Source organism: Anser anser (assembly GCF_964211835.1).
Source record: "Anser anser genome assembly, chromosome: 1".
Classification (NCBI taxonomy): Eukaryota; Metazoa; Chordata; class Aves; order Anseriformes; family Anatidae; genus Anser; species Anser anser.
The window spans coordinates 179522130-179546322 of NC_139720.1; the positions used below are offsets into that span (position 1 = coordinate 179522130).

The 24193-nt window shown below is 38.8% G+C and overlaps 1 long non-coding RNA gene across 2 annotated transcripts; it reads right to left on the reverse strand.

Moving 5' to 3' along the window:
- Nucleotides 1-14095: 14095 nt before the first annotated feature.
- Nucleotides 14096-22186, reverse strand: LOC310892739. Of its 2 annotated transcripts, none has more exons than XR_014578357.1 (4): nt 21847-22186; nt 21310-21350; nt 18563-18648; nt 14096-17787 (listed from the first exon to the last, which is right to left on the reverse strand). It is a non-coding gene; the product is annotated as an uncharacterized lncRNA (long non-coding RNA). The 2 variants fall into 2 exon arrangements; XR_014578358.1 differs by having other exon boundaries at nt 18563-18624; nt 21847-22182.
- Between the last annotated feature and the right edge of the window lie 2007 nt (nt 22187-24193).

A 24193-nucleotide genomic window follows, 5' to 3' on the forward strand; every position in this document is an offset into this window, starting at 1 on the left:
AAAACAATTCTGTACTGATCTCACACCAAAGAGCAGGCAGCCTAACACAGCTGCAGTATATGGTCTGAGGACTCTTCACCCTTCTTACCAGTCCTATTCCAGGAAATACTTTCATGCTGACTGACAGACACATGCTTGAAATTTGTCATGCATTTGCTGGCACTGGTAACAAAGGAGAAAGAGAATCATTTAAAATGCAGTCTCCAAAAGGCACAGCACTTTGGCAAAACTGTTTGCAGTGAACTAGTGGAACTTATTGGGGTAGAAATAAAAGAGGCAAACTTCACTAGCAGCTCATAGATTGAGAAGGAGGAATGTGTGTGTGTATAATAGAAAGTAATGCCAAAAATTTGAAGATAAAAGACATCAATGATCCTGTACACTTCAAGTTCTCACACAACCTTCCACCTGAAAGTCATAGCCCAGAACCCATTCAACTTAGACACATTGAGTGAGTTGTGGTTGTGTCCAGTATCAGTTGCTGGATCCCTGGCCTAGAAGAGAGGTCTGAGAAGTTGATCCAGGACTTCTGAAATGCTTGCTTCCTTCTGTAAACAGAGCAATAACACACACCCTTCTGAGAGAGACATTCTAATAGCCAAGGCAATTCCTGCCCCTCTTCAGAGACCCTCTAGGACTGATGCATTTTTAAAACCAGTGTGTTGACAAAAGCAGGTCACTGCACCTATATATAGGAGGGAAATCAGCCTCAGACTGGGGGATCTTAAACCCCTGCATCCTTTGAGATCTAGGCACTGTGAAATTCCTGGCAGCGAGAGCTGAGCACAAGGGATTAGCTTCCTTAACTGTGGAAGCTGCACCACTGGGCAAGAATGCAAGTCTTAGGACCAGAAGGAGAAGAAAAATTGAAGAGCCTGTGTCTCATCTGAAACAGGACATAACCCAAGAAAAAGAGTGTTTTCAATCCCTCAGCACTTTCTTTTTTACCAGCAATCGCCACCATCCTGTTTGATGCTCAACCTCAGAGCTTCTACTGCAGTTTTTCTGCATTCTCTAGTAGAAACTGTCACACACTCATCTTTGCTCTCCCCCCCATGACTGGGATACAATTCCCATAAACTTTAGTTCATCTTCAAGACTTCCTCAAGCTAATCTCATTGGTCCTTCATACTTCCCTCTTGAATTTATCCATTTTTTTCTCATTTTTAGATAGAAAAATGTTTCTGGGAGGGTTGTGTTTGTATTGTATGCAGTACATGTGAATCCAAGTCCCTGAACAGAGCTTCCAAACATAGTATTAAATACGAATATTCAGCTGGGGAGCATTTGATGAATCAGTAGATATAAAATTGTCATTGTGGACATTATGGAAAGATGAAAATCATCCATATCTGTTGAATATTCTGAAATGAAAAGAAAGTTGCCAGATAGCTAAAGATGCATAAAGTCTTCTTCCAAAAATGTCTGTCATCATGTCTCTTGTCTTCAAAATAGTTTTGTGTGAGATAGGGAGACGCAGCAATGGACTCCACACAATTTTGCTCGGGGCAAGCATACAAAATAAAAGGGTGAAGCATTACAAAGGCAAGCAACTCAGACTAAAGACAAATCGTTCCTGTAGTGAGTAGCTCCTTGCAGAATCAAAATTCATTTGGAAGCATCTTAGCATTGAGTTTTCAGGGCCCTGTATTGACAAATGAGGCTACCACCAGCAGACCCAGGGCAGGAGTTTTATAAATGTTCACTGTTCCTTCTGTTTATTGAAGCTTTGCTCATGCATCTAAATGACAGAACTAGAACTTGCTTGCCATTTTAGGACATTGCTGCCTGCATTTCAAAAAGTACTTCTACAGTGACCTTGATCAATCAGTTTGCCACTACTCAGTGCTTTTATCTAATGATAAGTATTGCAGAGAAAATCTAATGGTACTGAATCAGTGACAAAATTCCCACTGCCTTGCAGTGACAAGATTTTTTTGCATGCCTCTGCTAAAACCACCAAGGAAAGTGCTACTGGAAAACAAACGGTACTATGACTAGTTCAGTGCTACCCAATCTGTTGTTTTTTCTCTGCGTCAATATGTTGCACTAGTGTTTGCTGCTTTCACTATATCAATAGTTACTGGAAAATCCTCCTTTTCCAGTTTTCTTAACTGAAAACTATATTAGCATAGAAAAGAATACTTAAATAATACATGTACAAAATGTACTACATGGTTACAAATTGCAATTGCGTGCTTCGAAATAAATTTTGCATGTCAAAGATTTCTAACTGTACCTTTTTTCTTTTTTTTCTTTTTTCCTGGTGTAGTAAGTTAGGTGTTGTACAATTCATCACTTTCCATGATTCACTGAGCTTATATAATATATCCATTTGCATAGCACTGCTTATTTGAATACCAGTTCCACCCCCACAACAAAACCTGCAAATTTCAAAAACATTTGTTGTCATGCTCATTTTATATCAAATTCATCTGATGTAAGTAGAACTGTATGAAGGCCATGGCAGCCTAATAGAAACATTTATGAGAACTAGTGATCACAAAATAACAGCTAAAAGTGTGTTGAATTTTAATTTTGCTGAATCTTACAGTTCGTGAAGATATACAGCTGAACCTACTTCAAAATTTTTAATTCTAGCCATCTTCTTCACCAAGAGAAAAGTATGAAATTTATTTCTTTTGCTTCCCTTTGTAGGAAAAAAAGTCTTAGAAGTAGAGAATCTATGATAAGTCTATGCTTAGAAGTAGAGAATCCTATGATGTCATATGCAACTGAAAGCCCAGATAGACTATCGCTCTCAGAAAGCTATATCGATTCTGAGAACTGAGCATGTATCTCTGTCCAACACTGATTTCCAGCCTTCAGGTACACCAAGCCATTTGAAGCTGTCCTAGAGAGCTCTGCTTCTAAGTATCTTTTTCATCTTACTGATCCAGTGGGGAAAAAAAAATGTGGAGAGAAGTGAAAAAGTCCCCTGCAGAATTTGGACAATCCTGTCCAATTCAGGGCATCACTAGGGGTGCTCTATATGACCTGACATAGGTCCTATCGGTTCCTAGGAAATACACAATATGTACTGAGACATCCAAATGTGTCAGTTTGAGCAACTCCATGGATGGTCACCATCAAAAATTTACACAATACCAAATTTAGGCAGAGGAAGAAAAGACCTAAATTGTAGATTTAATCCCCTCTGTGAATCTAGCCCTATGCTTTCACACCACAAGAGCTGTAACCTTCTTCCTGCTCTGCCTATTAAGATCCCTAATTATATTAAAGCCTATCATCACTTATTCATGAAAGCACCTCTTTAGCACATACAAAGTGACTGATCCCCAAGGTTAGAGTTACAATGACAGAGAGGAACGTGAGTGTTTTCACAGAAGCACTTTTTAAATGAGTTTTCTTTTGCAACTTTTTTAGCAAGCAAGGTCAGTTTTATTGGTTTTGTTCAGCTGGAACTCTTTAGCACTAGAAAATTAGATTGTGTTATCTATATGCTTTGCCACCTGATCTCCAACCTGGGTACACTACCTAGCTCCAGTGATTTTCTTTAATGAGGTAGAAATGTATATAACAGTTTTAAATATGCAGGCTAACATTTTCCTCCATCTATAATTATGCAAATCATTACATAGCTGTCTCTGAATTAGAGAAGTAATAACATCTTATAGAGACCCTGTTAAAACTCACTGAAATCATCTACACAGATGGATATGATTTTATAGAAAATACAATACAGATACATTAATTAGTTACAAACCACCACTACCATCACCCAACGAGATATGTAACATGGCCTAAGGTGCGTGCTGTGAAATGATGTAATTGTTTTGTTTGCATAGATAAGTGAAACACTCAAATAGTTAATAACATCAAATGTAACACAAAAAGTTCCCAGCTGCTATTATTTTTCAAGGTGGAGGAGAAGTACTGTATATACTTCACATTTTAAGACGAGCAGTATCATATCCACCCTTTAGCATTTTGGGGGATGTTTTGTTTTCTCCCCTCATTTCTCCCCATCCTTTCATTCATCAACAGTGGTGGAGCTTATCAAATTCTTTCTTTTTAGCACCCATCTGTAATGCCTCAACTGATAGCTGTTCATCCAGGATTTTGGCACAACCTCCTATTCAGACACTGCATGTGGCTGCGACTATTTATACTTTCCAAAAGAAACACACTGCTAGAGGATGCAGTTTTGATACCCCTATTTCTACCTACCAGTTTTGAGGGTTGATATGCAGCAAACATCCCAAGCTCCCACACATACACTCATTTAAAAAAAAAAAAAAAGTTACCCCTCTGTTTTAAGAAGTCAATTTTATCTGAATAGCAAAATATTAGAAAAAAAATATTTACATTCATATTTTAATAAACATTGATTCAAAAAAGGCGTTCAGAATTTTTAAGTAGGTCCTATGAGCCCTGTTCAGAGCTCACATGAAGCATGATTTGGTACCTCACATCTCTTCTTCTAACTCCTGCATTTTTTTCTATGAGGTAAGTCACGATCCTTCACAGGCCTCTGAAAAGTCCTAAAAAGAAGTCCCCAATGTCAGCATGAAGGAAGAAAAGACTAGCAATGATCTCTTCCTGACAATGGAAGAAACAGCATTTTGCAAGGAGCAGGGACTGTTGCTGAAGGCAGAAAAACTAGCCAGTGGAGAACTTGTTCCTTTTCACCATACCCTCAGTAATTACAGTTCCTGATTTACCCTTGAGAATCTTCCTGATGGGAGAATGTTCACACAAGGGTTTCTAGGAAAAAAAAAAAAAAAAAGGCAGATGACCTATGGTTCAGACCTTCCTACTGCTCCACATCCCATCTGTGCACTCTCACCTGAGAAGGCCATAAAAAAGGAGATGCAGCTTCTTCTTCATAAAGGCCTTTGCCTTATTTCTGTTATTAGACGATAAATTCACAGTTTTTTTCTCATCTCATGCCTTGGCCCCTTTCCCTATTACAAAACTTGCACAAGTTTTATTCATCACCACACCACCCTACACATTTTAGACAGCTGTTCTTCCTCTACTTTTCCCCTTTTTTCCCATTTCGAGTTCTTTTTTCCTGTGTTTACCTCCTTTAGCCTTTCCCTAACCAGACTGGAGAACTCTAAGGGCACTTAATTTCACAGCTGCCTCCAAAAGAAGAGCTATTTAAATGAATATGACATGCCTATCCATGCGACAAACATTCACACAAACACAAATACACATCAAGCATGTAAATGCCCTCAAAGTGCATGCAAATAATTTCTGCATTGACTCAATTTTACCTGCACAGTTTTCACAGCTATTCAGCCAGCTCCAGGCTGTGGGGAAATCTGCATGCTTGGAAGGAGGGACGTACTCCTCACACACCCACGAATTCAATGGGATCATGAGCAGGGAATAGAGGTAGGACACTAACATCTGGGAGCAGGCTGTTTCTGAGGATGAGATGCAAAAAAGGAAAAGGAGACAATGTGCATGGCAGATGCCTGTCTCTTCTCTCCATGACACATAACAGAGATTGAATATTCAATGGATAAGAGTCTTGAATTTGAATCCCCTTGATCTCTACATTAACCTGGCAACTTAATCCACTTCTCTGGTCTACTAATATGTATATATACATATATATATATATATATTTCTACAATTTGGGGAGTCCTCTCTTCAGGAAAACAAGAAAGAAAAAATGATATGCTACACACCTATTAAAAAAAGTGCAGATTTTTTATCTCTAATTTTTATCTCTAATTTATCTAATAGCCTCATTGTCCAGTCACATAGCTGGGATGTGAAAAACACTCCAGAAAAGAAAAAAAAAATCATTGTGGAAAGAAAAGACATTTCTGTTCATTTCTGTTAGTTTTTTAAAGCACAAAATTTCATGGGACAGGAAAATCACTTCTCACAAAGATGTGTTAAAACTGCCCTTTGAGGAGTAAAGAAAAATCCCAGAGGTCAAGTAGAAGAGAATATGCCTCTAGGTTCAAGATAAAGCACAAACTTAATGGAGAGCTATTGGAGGACACCAGAGTCTGTTTCAGAGAGAAAAAGGGTACAAAGAAAGAGCAGTCTTTATAATGAGAAACCTCTGTTCATTCTCCAAGTGTCAGGGACTTTGTCACTGACATGCTATTTCTCTTCCCTCTGCTTATTCAGGCCAGCTCCATTGTGCTGCTGTTCACAGTTTTAATAGCTATCTGCTTTGGACATCATTAAAAGTGCTGTGGCTTGAGGCAGTAATAAGTCTCCGATCTGTTTATTAATGACAGCAATCCATAAACAAATAAGTTCCCTTTTGCTTGGAGCCTTGCTGTGGCTTAAAAGTGCATCCGAGAACCATTTCAGCTTTAAGTTTCTGATTGTACCGAGTCCCATTAAGGCACAGGGAAATATAGCTTGCACATCGAGGTGGCTATTCAGTGGTTAATGGGTCCCCCACTGTTCAAGAAAAGTCTCTCTGTAAGTGCCCTCTTCACTGTAAAACTTACAAATCTCCAAAGCTACTGATGCAGCCAGCTGAAGTAACAGGCTCCTGAAAACTGACAGATTTAAAGGAAGAAATAGTGTGCAGTTTGCTAGAGGCAAGATATTTTAATATAATGCAGCAATGACAGCTGTCTACATTTAATCATCAGGCTCCTGATTTTCTCCTCAGCACTTGAATTTCACATGATTTAGGGATTTGGGGAGGTGCTATTTTACATTCTCCCTCCCAGCTACTGAGAGTACCTGCCAGGTTCAAGTTGGGAGCCATGTTTGTAAATTTTCCAGTTATTTTAAACTGAAGCCTAAATAATTGCATGCATGACATACATGCATGAGAATCAAAGAGGAGCTGATATATGCTTTCCATGGAGATTTGACTGCTCTGGTATTTTCAGAGTGGCTGAGACATAACAGTTGCACATTCCCATCCTTGCCTGTCCAATAACTCATTTTAATTCTTTTAAATATTTTTGGGATGCCTCTCAAATATGAATACATCTATTTGTCTAATTAATCATGCTGTGAGCAAAGGAACATAGGAATCCAGGGCTCCTGTCCATGAGTTTCCCAAAATTTATGTCCCTAATCACTGGACTTCAACATGATCTGTTACATTAAGCATAATACAAGAGTACCAGGGCTTGCCCACCAGTGTATGTATGTTTGCAGATCTGTTAAGGTGGATGATCAGAGAGAAAATAAAATGTTTGAAGAAAAATAAATTTTAAAAAACAGTATAGCTTTCTCCTGCAGCCTTAAGAACATTTTCATTTATTTATTTGTTTGTTTGTTTGTTTGAGATTACCCCACTTCACTGCATTCTTTCTTGGTCTGTCTCAGGCTCCAACTAGACCAGAAGAATAAACCAAGAGTCATCCACAGACCCTTACAAAGACAGAATAAAACAGTATGATACTTAAAAATCTGATGTGAATACATCTCAAAGCTGCAAATTCATGACAATGTCTTTGAGGCAGATCAATCAGCAAACCATGGAAGCCAGTACAGTGGTAGTCTCCTTCTCTTCTGCAGACTCCAGTGTCTGTGGACCACTTCTCAGCATGTGCAGAAGGAAGAAACTCTGCTATATGAGATTTTCTGGAACTGTGTCCCAGTTTTCTTACCTTTCTGGAAATGGAAGCTGCAACTCCACTAAGTTTTTGAAGGTGCACACAGCAGGAATCTCTAAAAACCACTGAGTTTTTAATCTACTAAATTCTCAGCTGAGTAAGTCATGAAAACATATGGCAGGACTTACAGTCTGTATTTTATCCCAGGTTTAGTCAAAAAGTAAATCGTCCAGTATTTATTAAGATGTAAACCCATTGCAATCATCCAATATAACATGATCACTTATGTTCTCTTGATCAATCATGCTTAAAGACAAGGGCATCTTATTTCCTTTAGGTTGATTATATCAATTCTTAGCTATTTAGCTCAATTCTTAGTTATTTAGCACTTCCAGACAACAAATGAAGCTTGCTGTTCTCAGTAAATCCAACCTCCAGACTCCCATGTGCATTTGCTACCTGCCTGTGGTTTCAAAGGAGCCAGCTGCTTATTCCCATATCAATTCAGAACCCAGTTTAACCACTTATTGCACTTTTCCTTAGAAGAAGCATCACAAAGCTTTGTTAATTTTTTCCCTCACCTCTCTCGTTAAAAATAAAATAAAATAAAATAAAATAAAATAAAATAAAATGAAATAAAATAAAATAAAATAAAAATAAAATATAAAATAAAATAAAATAATAAAATAAAATAAAATAAAATAAAATAAAATAAAATAAAATAAAATAAAATAAAATAAAATAAAATAAAATAAAATAAAATAAAATAAAATAAAAAATACTGATCATTCCTGGTGCCTTCCCTCTATATCCAATGCTGAAAGAGAAAAACAATGACTAAGAAACCCTGAATGTTGCAGAAGTCGTATCTATAGAACCAATCTTTACAGGTCTGCAGTACAGACCTGTTAATACAAGCCTGTCACCCTAGGCCCTCTCAATGACAAGAAAACTTTAATTACAGGAAAAGATTCTTTTAACCCATTTTTACTATCAACTGTAAGATGAGATGCAGTTTGTATTTCTCTCCATTGTCTTTAAAGGCCACAGAGCTGACTAGCTGCACTACCAACGTGTACACAGTACAAGTCTACACTTGGTTAGACAAAACCAAACTGGGTGATCAGAATGACCAGGGTCAAATGTGGGCTTTAAACGGAAGTATAATCCTGAGAGCATAATTAATTCACTGGCTGAGGGACAGGCAACTAAGGAGGGGTAAAACTAAAGTGGATACAAGGGCATGTCATTACCAGTGAGAATGTGGGGCAGAGGATATAATGACAGACACAGCATGACCGGGAGAAATGAATGTGAGGTAATAAGCAAATTCAAATCTGAAGCTAAAATTTCACCCTTGTCCAGAAATTTAGAAGATGGGATGATTTCTTTCTCTAGGAATAAATAATGATGAAAAGTCAATAGAAGAATACAATACAATAACAATATGAATAGAAGATTTTTCTTCTTTGTCTTTTATCAACAAGCATGACTTTACTGTGTGGATGACAGAGCACTTGAATAGGTTGCCCAGAGATGTTGTGGAGTCTCCCTCCTTGGAAATCTTCAAAATCCACCTGGACGTGGTCCTGGACAACCTGCTCTAGGTGTTCCTGCTTGAGCTGAAGGTTTGGACCAGATAATCTCCAGAGGTCCCTTCCAACCATAAGCATTCTGTGGTTCTGTGAATTTTATTTTAATGAATTCTTGCAGATTTTGAAGTCTGACTTGTGAATTATTATTCTTAATTTTTGAAGCTGATAATATCAACATCTTTAATAGCAAACTTTATTCAGTTTAAATAAAACAATATGTTATTGGCAATTGTTGAGAAACAGAAAGGAAAAATAAAGCTTAAGGCAAAGTTAAAAAAAAAAAAATCCACAAGCTGAGAAGGAAGATAGGCAAAAAATGACTTGCTTGTTACTGAGCTCAGATTGCAAAATATCAATGAAAGAGGCTAAAACTCTCTCTGCTCCTAGCCATCTATATTCCATCATATACCAGAGATAGCTGTCCACATCTCAGTATGGGATTCAGCATATTTGACATATGATCATGTAAGCTTGTATCTTCAGTTCCAGCTCAATAAAATATTCTCTTGTACTGGTGCCCTAAAATGGTGAAAGTACACAGATTACCATTTCTAGTCACTACAGCCTTTTTTAGCACATTTCAGGCACATATAACTGTTACCAAATCAATTTTAAGGACTAGAATAGGAGGGAGACTGTCTCTCAAATCTTGCAGTTCTGAAACCTGCAACAAGGAAAATATTTGTTCATTCAGTCCTGCATTCTGTCTTCTTAAAACCAAGTTGTCCTACTACTCTTTTCCCTGCTCCTGAATGAGAATAATGACAATCAAATCTGAATACAATAGGTTAATATCTTAGGTTAACTTTCAAATTAATACCCAGTAGAACAACAGCCCCCAAAAAGCTTTAATATTGTGAATAAGAGGGGGGAAAAAGTTTATAATCTAAATAACCAAACACCATCAATCTTCATGTCAATATTTTTCTTTCATTCATTACCTAATCTGATTCCTTTCCAGCCAAATAAACTGACACAGAAAGGGTCCATTCACTTATGTTACAGAAGGTCAATATCACACATGGGACTCACCTCATCTGACATTAGTTATGTAAAAGTCAGGCAACTGGTCTCAGCTTCCTAAATTTCATCAGCTGAGGATATGCAAAATTCGTTTAATCTGTCTTCAACATTTATGCACCATGCTCTTGAAGTATCTCTGTTTTCCAGAGAAGGAGCATGAGTGATTAGCTAAAATTACACTAATCATAAGGTGGCTAATGTTACCTGAGATTAATCTCTCTGTACTTCACACAATTTGCCCAGTACCTCTCAAATTATCTCATACCCACTCTCTCCCTTCAAACATAACGCAGCTTTGGACATTTTCAAAGCATGTCAGGGTTATGCAGTTGGTTTTACTTTACTAGCAAATAAGAAATTAGATGACCTGAACTTCACCAGAAGTCTCCAGCCATATGTGTGCATGCTCTTTCATTCATATTCTTCAATCATCTTTTTTGTGATAATTATAGAGAGGATTGCCCCTCTTCTCTGTCAGTTCCAGTGATGGATGCTGGTTGGAGCTGCAGTGCAAGTGTCAGCTGATGAGAGTGGACAGTCTTTACTGATGGTAAATGACAAGGTAAATCCCAAACCAAAGATGATACTTCAGAATGTTTGCTGGTACTTTCCATGCAGTTGGAAAAATTAGCCCTGTAGCTTTCTCTACTCATACCACACACACAGATTGATAGCCAGCTGTTCTGTTTGTAGACCCCAAGGTCTTTAGTCACCTGAACATAGGAACTGGTGTCATCTGGCATGCCTTAGCATGTACACAGTATCCAGATGGATCTGGCAAGTTGACCTAGGACTTGTAGGAGACCCTGTGTCATCAATACAGGCAGCTAGATGACACACAGAGTATGTAATAACATATCAAATGGCACTATACACCTACATTTAGGCAACTGAATGTGCCTAAATTGAATGTGCCTAAAAATCCATCAAATGTTGGGTTTCTTTCAAGATTATCGCACTTAAAGGTAGACATCTAAATGTGAGTTAGATGTCTAAGCTTCCATTAGAATCATAGAATCATTAAGGTTGGAAAAGATCTCTAAGATCATCTAGTCCAACCCTTAACCTAGTACTAAAGTCCACAATTAAAACATGCTACTAATTTCTACATCTACACATTTCTTGAAGACCTCCAGGGATGGTGACTCAACCACTTTCCTGGGCAGCCTATTCCAATATAGTGCAACCCTTTCAGTAAAAAAATAAATTAAAAAAATCTCCTAATATCCCACCTAAACCTCCCCTTGTGCAACTTGAGACCATTTCCCCTAGTCTTATCACTTGGTGCTTGGGATAAGAGCCTGATCCCCACCATGTTACAACTTCCTTTAAGGTAATTGTAAAGTACAATAGGTCTCCCTGAGCTTCCTTTTCTCCAAGCTAAACAACCCCAGCTCCCTCAGCTGCTCCTCATAAGACTTGTTTTCTAGACCCTTCGCTATCTTTGCTGCATTTCTTTGGACACGTTTCATGGCCTCAATGTCATTCTTGTAGTGAGGGGCCCAAAACTGAACACAGTATTCAAGGTGCGGCCTCACCAGAGCTGAGTACAGAGGGACAATCACTTCCCCAGTCCTGCTGGCCACACTATTTCTGATACCAGCCAGGATGCTGTTGGCCTTCTTGGCCACTTGAGCACACTGCTGGTTCATATTCCGATGGCTATCAACCAATACCCTCAGGCAGGTTTCCAGCCAATCTTCCCACAGCTTGTAGCACTGAGTGGGGTTGTTGTGCCTCAAGTGCAGGACCCAACACTTGTCCTTGTTGAACCTCATACAGTTGGCCTCAGCCCATCAGTCCAGCCTATCCAGATCCCTCTGCAGAGCCTTCCTACACTCGAGCAGATCAACACTCACACCTAACTTGGTGTTACCTGCAAATTTAGTGAGGATGCACTTGATCCCCTCATCAAGATCATTGATAAAGATATTGAAGAGAACTGGCCCCAGTACCGAGCCCTGGGGGGACACCACTAGTGACTGGCCTCCAGCTGGATTTAACTCCATTCACCACGACTCTTGGGGCCCAGTCACCCAGCCAGTTTTTAAACAAACAAAGCATACACCTGTCCAAGCCTTGAGCAGTCAGCTTCTTCAGGAGAATGCTGTGGGGAATGGTGTCAAATGACTTACTGAAGTCAAGGTATATCACGTCCACAGCCTTTCCCTTGTTCACTGAGCATGTCGTCTTGTTGTAGAAGGAGATCAGGTTCGTCAAGTAAGACCTGCCTTAGATAAACCCATGCTGACTGGGCCTGATCACTGGGTTGTCCTGTAAGTGCTGAATGATGGCACTCAAGATAATCTGCTCTCTGAGCTTCTTTAGCACCAAGGTCAGACCTGTAGTTTCCCAGGTCTTCCTTCCAGCTCTTCTTGTAGATGGGTGTCATATTTGCTAGCTGTCAGTCATCTGGGACCTCCCCTGATAGCCAGGACTGCTGATAAATGATAGAAAGTGGCTTGGCAAGCATTCTGCCAGCTCCCTCAGTACCCTCAGGTGAATCCCAGATGTACACAAGTCTATGGGGCAAGATAAGTGGAATAGGAGGTTGATAACCATTTCCTCATGGATTATAAGAGCTTCATTTTGCTCCTTGTCCCTATATACCAGCTTAGAGGGATGAGTACCTGGAGAACAACTGGCCTTGATCCTAAAGACTGAGGCAAAGAAGGCATTAAGTACCTCAACCTTTTCCTTTTCTCTTGTCACTATGTTCCCCCTGACATCCAATAAAGGATGGAGATTCTCCTTCAGCCCCCTTTTCTTGTTTATGTATTTATAAAAACATTTTTGTTGTCTTTAACAATAATAGCCAGATTGAACTCCAGTTGGGCTTTGGCCCTTCTAGTTTTATCCCTGCATAGCCTCACGACATCTTTGTAATCTTCCTGAGTGGCCCGCCCCTTCTTCCAAAAGTCATAAACCCTCTTTCTCTTCCTGAGCTCTAGACACAGTTCTCAGTTCATCCAGGCCAGTCTTATTCTGCGCTGGCTCATCTTTCAGTATGTGGGAACAACCTGCTCCTGTGCCTTTAGGATTTCTTTCCTGAAGAGTGTCCAGTCTTTCTGGACTCCTTTGCCCTTCAGGACTGCCTCCAAATGGACTCTGCCAACCAGTCTCCTTAACAAGCCAAAGTCTGCCCTCTGAAAGTCCAGGGTGACAGTTTTGCTAACCCTCCTCCTTGCATTTTCCAAGAAATAAAAACTCTGTTAATTTGTGATTGCTGTGCCCGAGATGACCTTCAACTTTCACATTGGAGGCAATGGAATCAGTACTCAGTAAATTCCAGAAAACTGGCATCTCACCCTGTTGTAGAAGGTGGAATTCAGCCACCCCTACCCTCAAAAGGTATTTTTGCATTTCTGAAGTTATATTTGCTATAAGAGTATTTGTTAGGGTGCCTTTGTGCGTATAAAATTTCTCTCTCAGCCTTTGGAAAGCCTGAAATCGTTAGGAGGTCCAAAAGTTAGGAGGTCTGTAGTTTGTATAGACAGCAGTACAGCTGTAATAGTTACAGTAAGTTGAGCACAAAGAGGTGATTTTCAAGTGTTTTAATTGAGTACAACTAGCAGTGGCTCTTACCCTAAAGGTAGTGCAATCCACTCTCACCAACTTTAGGATGTTGGGCTAGAGATGTCCCGAGGTCATTCTCAAGCTAAATTATCCTGTGAACTGTGCTTTTATGACATGGGCAAATTTTGAACTCTTGGCCTTAGACCAAAGTTAACACCACACTTTGAAAAATCCTGTCTTTGACACCTTTCCCTTTTTGGGTTCATTTATATCAGTGGAATTAATAATTTTTTTCTACTTGTCAATACAGGGAGCAGACATTAAGAACTACTAAACCTTCAGAAAGTCAAGCTATGTATTTAAAATTCTCTTTCAAGCCCATGACCAACTGCATTCGTGTTCACTGTACTGCAGCTCAATATTCAACCAGCAGACTACCTCACCAAATGAACAATTGTGAGAGCTAGTAACACATTTGAAACTTCCACACGCTTCCAAGAGAAAGTTATTTAGCACAGTTGTCACTGTAATTTTGATGCATTAGGAAAAGTCATTGTTCAGTGGAGCTCAGACTGTTGCCTTCACCTATGGAGAAAGATGGCCTGCTGCCAATTTCTGTCTGCTGCCTGTTGAATGATACAGAAAGACTGTCTGACTCACAATCTTTTTTTTTAACCTTGCATTTTCTTCTTTATTTAGCTAAATGCTTTCTTTAATTGTTCCTTTTATTTGAAAACAAAGATAAAAAGGAAACTAACAAAGGCTCTCTACATGGCTAACTTTGTAAGAATGCACTGGGGCACATTCATGGATTGCTTTAAATAAATTCATATATTCTGGCTGTGCTTTCAACTCAACTAGGCATAGATTAATGCTATTTTATTCATACACTGTAGTGTCTCCCTGGAATTCTGAAACATTATTTAAATGTATATTGCTTAGTAGATGAGGTTTGTACATTTTCGGCTAAAGCTGTGCAATACACATTAATTATACAATTACTGTCTTGGGTCTGAATTTATATAGGCAATCAATTTACTTAGCTCTTTCTACCCCATTATTGACCGATACAACACAGATGTACATTACACATGCATGTAAAATATTGTAGATATATTATCAGCACAGCCTACAGCATTTCTTATTTTGATTGCACAACACTTTTTGATATTAAAAGTTAGTATTTTATTCAACTTGAAAGTTTTTGTTTAAAAGTTTATCTTCTATCTTAGCACCAAATATTCCAGAAAATCTGGAGGGAAAAAAAAAATGCTCAGAATAAAAATAGGGAAAAATTTGTATTTTTGTAGTCTCAGGGCAGTTCTAGTTTTCTAAGAAGAGTCACTAGGATGCTATTTCATCCCTAATTTGTATCCAAGGTATGGAGATTTATCTAGTTATTCTTCTCAACCCGTAACCCAAAATACATAGAGACCTCAATAACAGCCAGTGCTCCTCAATGCATTACAAAACCTGACTCCGCTCTATGATTTGACAAAGTGGCATTGGCTTCATTTCTTACTCTTTCTTTGTGTTGCATGAACATGCTGGGACGTGTTTTCCTTCAAGTAAACCTACACAAAAGTCATGTCTTTTATTCCAAACAAAAATCTGATCACCTTAATCCCAAGACCCGTAACCTTCTCTTATTCACTTCTACCCACCAACAAACAGCTGGTGCAACCTCACCTCAAGTGCAGTGTGCAGTTCTGGGCACCGCAGTACAAAAAGGATGTGAAACTGTTAGAGAGATACAAAGGAGGGCTACAAAGATGGTGAAGGGCCTAGAGGGGAAGATGTATGAGGAGCGGCTGAGGTCACTTGGCCTGTTCAGCCTGGAAAAGAAGAGGCTGAGGGGAGACCTCATCACGGTCTACAGCTTCCTCACGAGGGGGAGTGGAGGGGCAGGTGTCGATCTATTCTCTTTAGTGACCAGTGATACGACCCGCAGGAGTGCTGTCAAGTTGCAACAGGGGAGGTTAAGGCTGGATATCAGGAAGAGGTTCTTCACCGAGAGGGCTGTCGTGCACTGAACAAGCTCCCCTGAAAAGTGGTCATGGCACCAAGCCTGTTGGAGTTTAAGAAGTGTTTGGATTATGCACTTAGTCACATAGTCTAAATTTTGGGGTAGACGTGTGTGGTGCCAGGAGTTGGACTCGATGATCCTTATGGCTCCCTTCCAACTCGGGATATTCTATGATTCTATGAAACACTTTTATTTATTTACTTTCAAGTCATATTAAATGATTAAATACCAGGTTTCATTTTCTTCCTAACAGAGCAATCACTGAACTCATTGGCATCCTATGATTGCCCTATGTTTACAGCTGAGATCTGTTAGGTATTCTAACACCACAAGATTAAGCTTTGGCTAGAAGCAAAAGGAGGGGATAAGAAAAATCCATCACTCGTATCAGGACTTCAGTACTTCCATGCAAGTGTCTTCACTTGCTAATGGCAAATGCTGAGATGCATTTGTAGTTTAGGGTCGTCTTAGTTAGAAAGCACCTGAGAAGGCATTTAGAGAAAAGCAGTTCTCTTAAAGTGAGACACCTTGACTCAATCAACACCTTACTGAAGGCATAAAGATGCTTTTCAAATTCAGTTCTAGCTCTACATGTGAATTTAAATCAAAAATCCACAAGATCTGGACCTTATGTCTCCACTGATGTTTGGCATTTTTGTACCTGTTTGAGGAAACATCTAAAAGGTAAAAAGCCACAGATATCAGGAAGAGGATGATCTGCACACAAGGGACATTTTGGTTTGTTTCAGAGTAGTCTAGTAATATATTGTGAGAACACAGAAAATAGTTTTTTCAAGACTCAGAAAGCTTCTTTGCTTTATACTATCTACCTGTCATACACAGGATGAAAGTTACCAGTGTTACAGAAACTTTCTGAGATTCTGTGGCAACATCTAGAAATGAAAGTTAAATGCAGTTACATTCTCCCTACACACCTACATGAAAGCTATATCCAAGTGAACATATCTGTAAGAAATTAAAGCTGAGCTCTGTCTTTGTGTAGGATAAAATATCACAAATTTGTGTCCCATCACATGATAAGATTGTCCAAATAGAAAGAAACATTCTGGGATCTGCAATTTACTTCAGATCTCCTTCTCTCTTTTTTTTTTTTCTTTCTTTCATTTAAAAGGATCCAAACACATGCAAGGTAACCTCTGTGGAGGAGCAGAGACATAGAAGGAGAACATGCAACACCTCTGTGAACCCTGGATTCATTTGTTATGTTTGCTTTTTGAAAACCTTTCTACCTTTCTGTGAGAAACAGAAGAGAGAGTGAGCAGTGTCAGTACTTCATTCTTTGTCCTAGTCTCTAACAGTGGATAAGAAAAAAAAAAAAATGTAACAACTATTTGCAAGTACTTCGCATGTGATTCCCCTGACTGAATGTAGGTCAGAGTTGTGTAAGCCTTATAATATATAAGCTAGTCTCATCTCCAAAGTTTTTCCTCATCTCAAGTAGAGATCTAAAACTATAGCTACTCAGATGATTCTGTCCTGGGACTACAAAGGAAGCTTAAAGATCAGATGGATATGTCAACACAGCTGAGAGCTGGGTAGGGTTCAGTTCACCCTAACTCTAGGAAATTTTTCAGTTCCTCACACATTGGCATTATATAATAGTTTAGAGGCCCCAGGGTATCACAGATAGCAACAAAGAGCTGGCAGACATGGGAAGGATGCAAGATACCTATGCCCTGCTGGAGTGGCAGCTGTAAACCTGTCAAAGTACCTAAACTATCTGAATTAGCTTTACAAGCCTTTACACAGTCAAGTAGATCAACCTACGTGTTCTCTACATAGGTGTATACACACACGACAGGAATGCAAGCTTCTGTTAAATGTCTAGTTAATAGATCTATAGCCAAAATTCTAAAGTCAAATGTATGATCATTATAGTCAAGAGGACTTGTTATCCTAGAGACGACCATTTCTCACTGATGCTGCTTGGGCCAAGAACAGGTTGGGAGTGCTGCATGCCTATAGTCCTATGATTTACAGCCTTCTACAATTCACAGTCCACAGTCCTTCTCCTTTCCCAGTTTAACACTCTCTCCTTTTCAAAGACATTGGCGTATCAACAGGGATCAGCAGACCTCTGGAAAACCTGTTGCAAAAGAGATGGGAAGACAGCTCATTTAAAAAGGCCATGGTGAACTAGTGGAACAGTATTTTTGAACAAATACAGCTACATGAAATTCAGTCCTGAAGAAAAAAGAAAAAGAGGAAAAAGGGGAGGGGAGGGGATCTAGAGATTGGTGTTTTAGGACTAAGGTCCTGGCTGCTTTTGCATCCTCATAAAAATTTGGAAAGGGGCCTGGATTCCAGACATGACAGCAGAACAAGTGTTCTCAGAGAGCCAGTCCTAGCACTGGCTTTGGATTTTAACTGAGCAAAGGACCCTGGGGGGATAGGGGTATTGAGATGCTGATAAAACTTTTTCAAGGAACTTTTTAGAGTTCAATAATGAGTTAAGGTGCTGACAGAGATACAGCCCTAAGAAGGAAGGGGAGAGAAAAAAAAATACATGCAACTAGAATTCATGTTTTAATTTTTTTTTTTCTTCAGGGTTTCTGTTAAGTAGAAAGGCATAGGACAGGTAAGGATATCTGAAAACTTCCAGTGTGAAATACTAGTATTGTTTGCTTTATATTAAGATTACAATCAGGGTCTGAATACCTGATAATCATTAAAAACACAGAAAGTCTCTGCTAGACAGGAGCTTTGCCTCCTACTCAGCACATGGCATAATGAGGCCCTTTCTCACAGAGCCACACTTCCTAAAACTAGATTACTTATAAAATCCAGTGTTCCCTCAGGTAAGGAAGTTTTTAAAGCTTTTGAAGTGGCAGAATTAGCCAAGCTATTTGGTAGTGTTTTACCTCCTAGGAGACTTCTCTTCTCAGCTGTTGCTTCAGCCTGGCAGCTCAGATGAAAGAACAGCCTAGGACAGAACAGATGAGGGACTCTGCAGGAAGGGTAAAAAGATCATTTTCACACTATTCACAAGAATTGGATCCCTCCACTGCATGTGGAACTAAAATTAGCCTTCTGTACAGGCATTCAACTTTTCAAACATTTCTAACATCTCATGGAGTAGAATCACACTTTATGGGACTGCAAGAACCACCCTTAATGAAATTCTACTCGAGTTGCTAAAGAAAGGAGAAAGGTGCTAGTATGTTAGCTTTTCCTCTGCTTCCCCGCCCCCCCCCCCCCGTTTTTTTTTTCCCTCCCCACCAGCACCTTGAAGAAGTTCCCTCACAGTGAGGTAAAGCTTTGATTTTTCCCTTCCTCCCTGCTTCTCATTGTCCTGACTCACTGTCTCTCCACACATGTGAGATATCAAAAAAAGACAAAGACATGTTGGAGTAAGTTGTGATCAAACAACTGCATTTCAGATCTTGGCAAAGATGAACTGAATACCCCATTCAAAAAGGCATTTGCCCAGTCTTTGAAGAGCCTTAATGAGAAGTTCTACTAATCAACAGTTAACGAACATTATCATAAATATTTTTGACAAAATGTTCAGCATGAAAGTTCATCTGTTCTAGCAGCATAAGCAAAATCAGATTAAAACCTTAATTAAAATATGAAGAAGAGGCTTGTCATGATCTTCAACACAGTGGAAGATTCCTTTTTTGAAAATCAAGCTCTCTCTTGCTGTCATATTATACTATGTTGTTAATGAGCCCTTTCATTTCTCCATGCATAGAAATATATTTAATCTTAGCTGCATATTTTAAATGATTGATGTTCCCCTAATTACGTTTTATGATATATTGTGCTGTGCCACCTCTAATGAGTGGCAAACATGGCATTACCTCACTAGTACTCAACCACAGAAATCAATAACTGACATTTATTCAATGAACTGCAAATTGTGATTCACTAGCTTCTCTTTGTGTTGAGTAAATTCAAACTGTAATTAATTTTCATGCATATCGCAAATAGCAAATGTGTGTGTATGGGCTAACTTTAAAAGTGATTTGCTTCTTCCCTGTCTAATTACAACACAGCAAAACCTCTCAAGTCATCATTCAAAGGGCTGAGAAAAATCAATGGCTTGACAGAAACCATCTCCTTAGAAGGGTAGAGCACAACCATAGTTTACACTTTTGGGACTACTTCAGAGCCATTTCTTAATACATGAGGTTGTTCCTGTCTTATTGAATGAAGGTGGTAATACTCACAAGCAATCTCACCTACATATATTTGCTTGTGCATAAGAATGAGAATGAAACTCCTCTTGTAAGCTTTCCTGCCAGTGTGTTTAAAAATATATCCTACTAAAAGAAATAACTGCCTTTTTCAAAAGATGGACTTTGTCAGATATCCAGAAATTGTAACAAGAGAACTGACTTGTTATTGCTATTCAAAAGTGATGGTTTTGCTTGTAAGCAACATCAAAATTGACAAAACTGCCATTTGTTGTTCCTTTCAAAATTTCTACCCCTGGCTTTAACTAGCTTGTGATTTATTTATTTTTTTACTGAAAATTTCCACTCAAATCAGAGGACAGTACTAAGGATTCACAAATCAAACAAGTATTAGAGTTAAAACCCTCCAAAATTGATAGCAAAAGTTTCTGAGTTATTTTGGGATTGGTACAGTTCTTTTTTACTATAACAGAGCACAATTTCAGGGATGGTTGTAGAGGTCAACATTGAAACTTGCAGTCACCAACAGCATAAGTCCACTCCATTGAATTAAAAATGTCTAGGGCTGGTCTCAGGCACTAAGGCCAGTTGGTGTGAAAGGGCCTGCATCCACACAGTTATGGTCTCCAGAAAAGATAACACGCAACATGTCTCTTAGAAGTGACTTCTGGCCTATGTTAACACCCAAACAGTCCCTAGGTATAACATGAGAGGATGCTATTAGTCCTGGGCCAAAACTGTACCAGGGACTACTCTGATGATATAGATGGTCACGTGCCAAGCCCAAGAAAATGTCACGGCACCACCTAATTTACCAGTAAATTGGTATCCAATATTTCTCTTCTGCAACCCAGTACAGATGTTGGCTTTTTCTCTAAACAACTCCCCTTTAAGACATTCACCTTAAATCTCTCAGGTCAACATTCTGCAACAGAAATTATTTTCTATAACACCCTTGGCATGGTTCTGCATATATTACTTACATTGAATTTACTGATATGATTAACACAGAGTGAAAAAAAAGTGCAGCGGAATATGGCGCATTAGTTTACATTTAGTTTTAAATCATAACCAAACTTTTGGCTTCTGGGATTACTGCCAGCTCTGTCCAGGTGTCCCAAAAGATGACTACAGCAGATGATATCTGCTGAGAGCCAATCTGCCCAATTTAAACATTTTATTCACACCCTGACTCCAGATGCTTAGTGAAGGAGTGTTCTAAACTTGTGCCTAAATTGTGTGTGTATTCAGCAGAGACAGACACGTATCTTTGAATACCTCCAGAGAGCCTGCCTGGCCGATTGAGGTGTCCACAATCACACAGATGAGAACTTTCTCTCTCTCTGAAGCTTCTCAGAGACAGCTGCCTCCCTTCCAGAACTGATTTTTATGGCAGCCAAAACAGATCTGAAAATTCAGTAACTCAGGGAGAGATGCTATTTTCCCCAAAAGAAACACTGAATACATACACGCACTGGTTGTCCAGATTGACTCTTCACCACTATGTTCTCTACAAAGCAAGAGTAAAGACAGTGAAAAGTACAGTGAGTAAATAGAAGAGCTTTTTCTAAATACCAAAGAGGGAAGGAAAAAAAAAGTTTATGCAAGTATTATTTTAATATTTATTTTAATGATCACTTGCAACAAGTAATAAGAATCTGAAAATTCATTTTCTAGTTAAAAACACAGCCATCTTTTCTATAACGAATTGAAAACTGCTCAGGCACATATTTGCAGGTAGACGTGTGTTTTCTTTTTCAGTTCATATAGCACAGAGTTATTCCTACCTCTGAGAAATACAGTCTTGGTTTCCCTTGTTATCCTTTGGGGGGGAAAAGAAAAAAAAAAAAAGGATAGCTAGAGAGGTAGAATTAATAGTGAAGTAGAATTATCATCATGATTTTAAACTAGTTTAAGTTTTTCTTCAATCTTGCCTCCATTTTAGCTTCTGTTATAAGTGTCTGAAAAACAAAGATGCTTTAGGGTTGGGTTGAGAGTAAACTTACCAGAAACCAATTCTAGATCTGAGAAACAGCAGAAGAGCAATCTCAGACATATTTTCAGAGTGTCATTGGAATTTCAGCCAATATTTCAAACAAACAGCACAAACAAACAAACAAACCTACCAAAACACAATTTACATCCTTTTTTTTATTCAGGGAAAAAAATAATAATAATAAAAAAATAATAATTAAAAAAAGCACTTCGACCTCATTTTCAACACACTAATTAAGCCACAATAAAGTTCCTTGCTAGCCTCCTAAAGCCTGGTTGAGCTCTGATAGGAGAGAGGTTATAAAAAAAAGGTATTCCCAAAGATTCTTTGGGAATATGAAGGTATGGAATTAATTTAACCTACAGTGGATGAATGTAGGTCTCCATAAGCCTTGAATGATTAATCCATAGACGAGCCTGTTAATGGGTCTGTTATCCCACTGAGGTTAATGAGCCCTTGGGCATCTGGTGAAGGCACAGTCACTTAGCAATTAGTGTCTTGTATTCAAACCAGCTGACAGGCTAGGCAGTAGTTGATTCCCAGTTTTCATTGTACTGTTTTCATAGTATCTAACATGCCCACTCTAAGCCCTCCTGCAGTGGTTAATTAACTGTTAAGAATGGATTTCTCCACCCTTATATGAGCTCAATGATATGGCCTTTATGGAGTGGATTTGATCCAGAAAATTTTCTTTCAGGTTTTTATGGTTTCTATGCATGGTGAACAAATATCTGAAATAAACTCTTCATCTGCACAGATCAGTTCAGTTCAGTTCAATCATAAAGGTCGAACAGGATAGCTGGCCTATCAGTACAATAATAGGCAGTGGAAAACTTTTTTCTATTTCAGGTCAGCAAAGCTGAGAGATACAAAGTTATGAATACCAGAGCATTATTCCTTCCCAGCATATGTTGCTCATACGATGTGTGTCATAGGATGTGAACACAGAATACATATGGGAAATGCGGGATTTTAAATTGCCTTTGTGCCTTTGAAGGAAGTGGTACCTGAAAAACAATGCATTTTGCAATGAAAGGGTAGGGAAGGAGGAGAAAAGAGAAGTGAAGAAAAACTATTATTCCCCTTTAATGAATAAAGAAAATGAGGCACAGAAGGAGGTAACCACATCATCCATTTTCAGCTACTTTAGTTGCATGCCCTGAATTGCCCCTTGGAGGATCCTACTTCTTGTCAATGGCTGTACATGGAAATTCCCAGCCTTACTTATTACCTTAGGTCTCTGAATTATAGCTAAGATAAATTACTACAGCAGCCTAAAGTAAATGTTATGTATATACTTCAAACAAGCCAAGGGTTCTGTTCCAGAGTGACAGCTGCTTCCCCTGGGATGACTCTAGTGGCTCTTAATCCTAGTTATTCACCCACCGTTCTCTCAGTGAATGAATGTCTCAGCTGGGACTTTGCAACTGCAAATGAGGCAGCAACTAACCTGTCATACTTTACAGAGTGACTTGTGCAAGTAAACTGACTTGCCTTAATAAACTAGGCTGTCACCTGTGACAATCAAATGCTATTTAAGATTGATATTGTGGTGGAACACACATAACAACCGAGCCACGTTATCCTTGCCCTGGTCTCAGCTGTACATGTATATATAGTTGGAAAAAGACTGAAAGCACTAAAAAATCAGTCCATTTAACAGCAAACTAATTTTCACAGCGACTGTGGAAAGCTATGTTCAGTGGGGGATGTGGACCAAACTTCTGACTCCAGACTAAGATTTATGCATGTATGTATTTTCCCTGAAAAGTAGACTTCAAACTGTCTTGGCCTTTGGGGAAGTTTTGATTAGTAGCTGAATCTCAGAACTTCTGAAATTGTATATCTTCCTACCAAGCACATCTGAAACTAAGAGCTAGCTTTTGAATCTATGGTTTAAATTCAAGAATCATCTCAGTTTTCAAAAGAGTAAGTGTAAAGTGCCTGTTTCAAGTAAGTACACATAATGTAACTAAAAGCTGAAAAAGAATATAATTTAGAAGAATTTGCAGTCAAAATGTAGTTACCTCCTGGAGAGCTTTGAGCTATCCAAGTAGGGTATAAAGAGCATCTTAACTCATCCACTAAAATAACTTTCTGGTCTCAGATCATTGATCATTTATATTATACTTCGGATATTTTTCTCCTTTTCTGTTGTTGTGAGGTGCTTGAATTATGTCTTTCTGCTGTGAAAAGCAATTCCTTATAAAATGATCCAGGAGAAAGTGTGCATTTTTAAACAGAAAATATTTGCTCTAATCCTTCATATTTACCCTGTATAAATTGTTGGGATCCCCATGACTGTTCTCAAATTATCTTCACCTGGGTCAGCAGCCCTAATAACAGCAGTTTTTCGC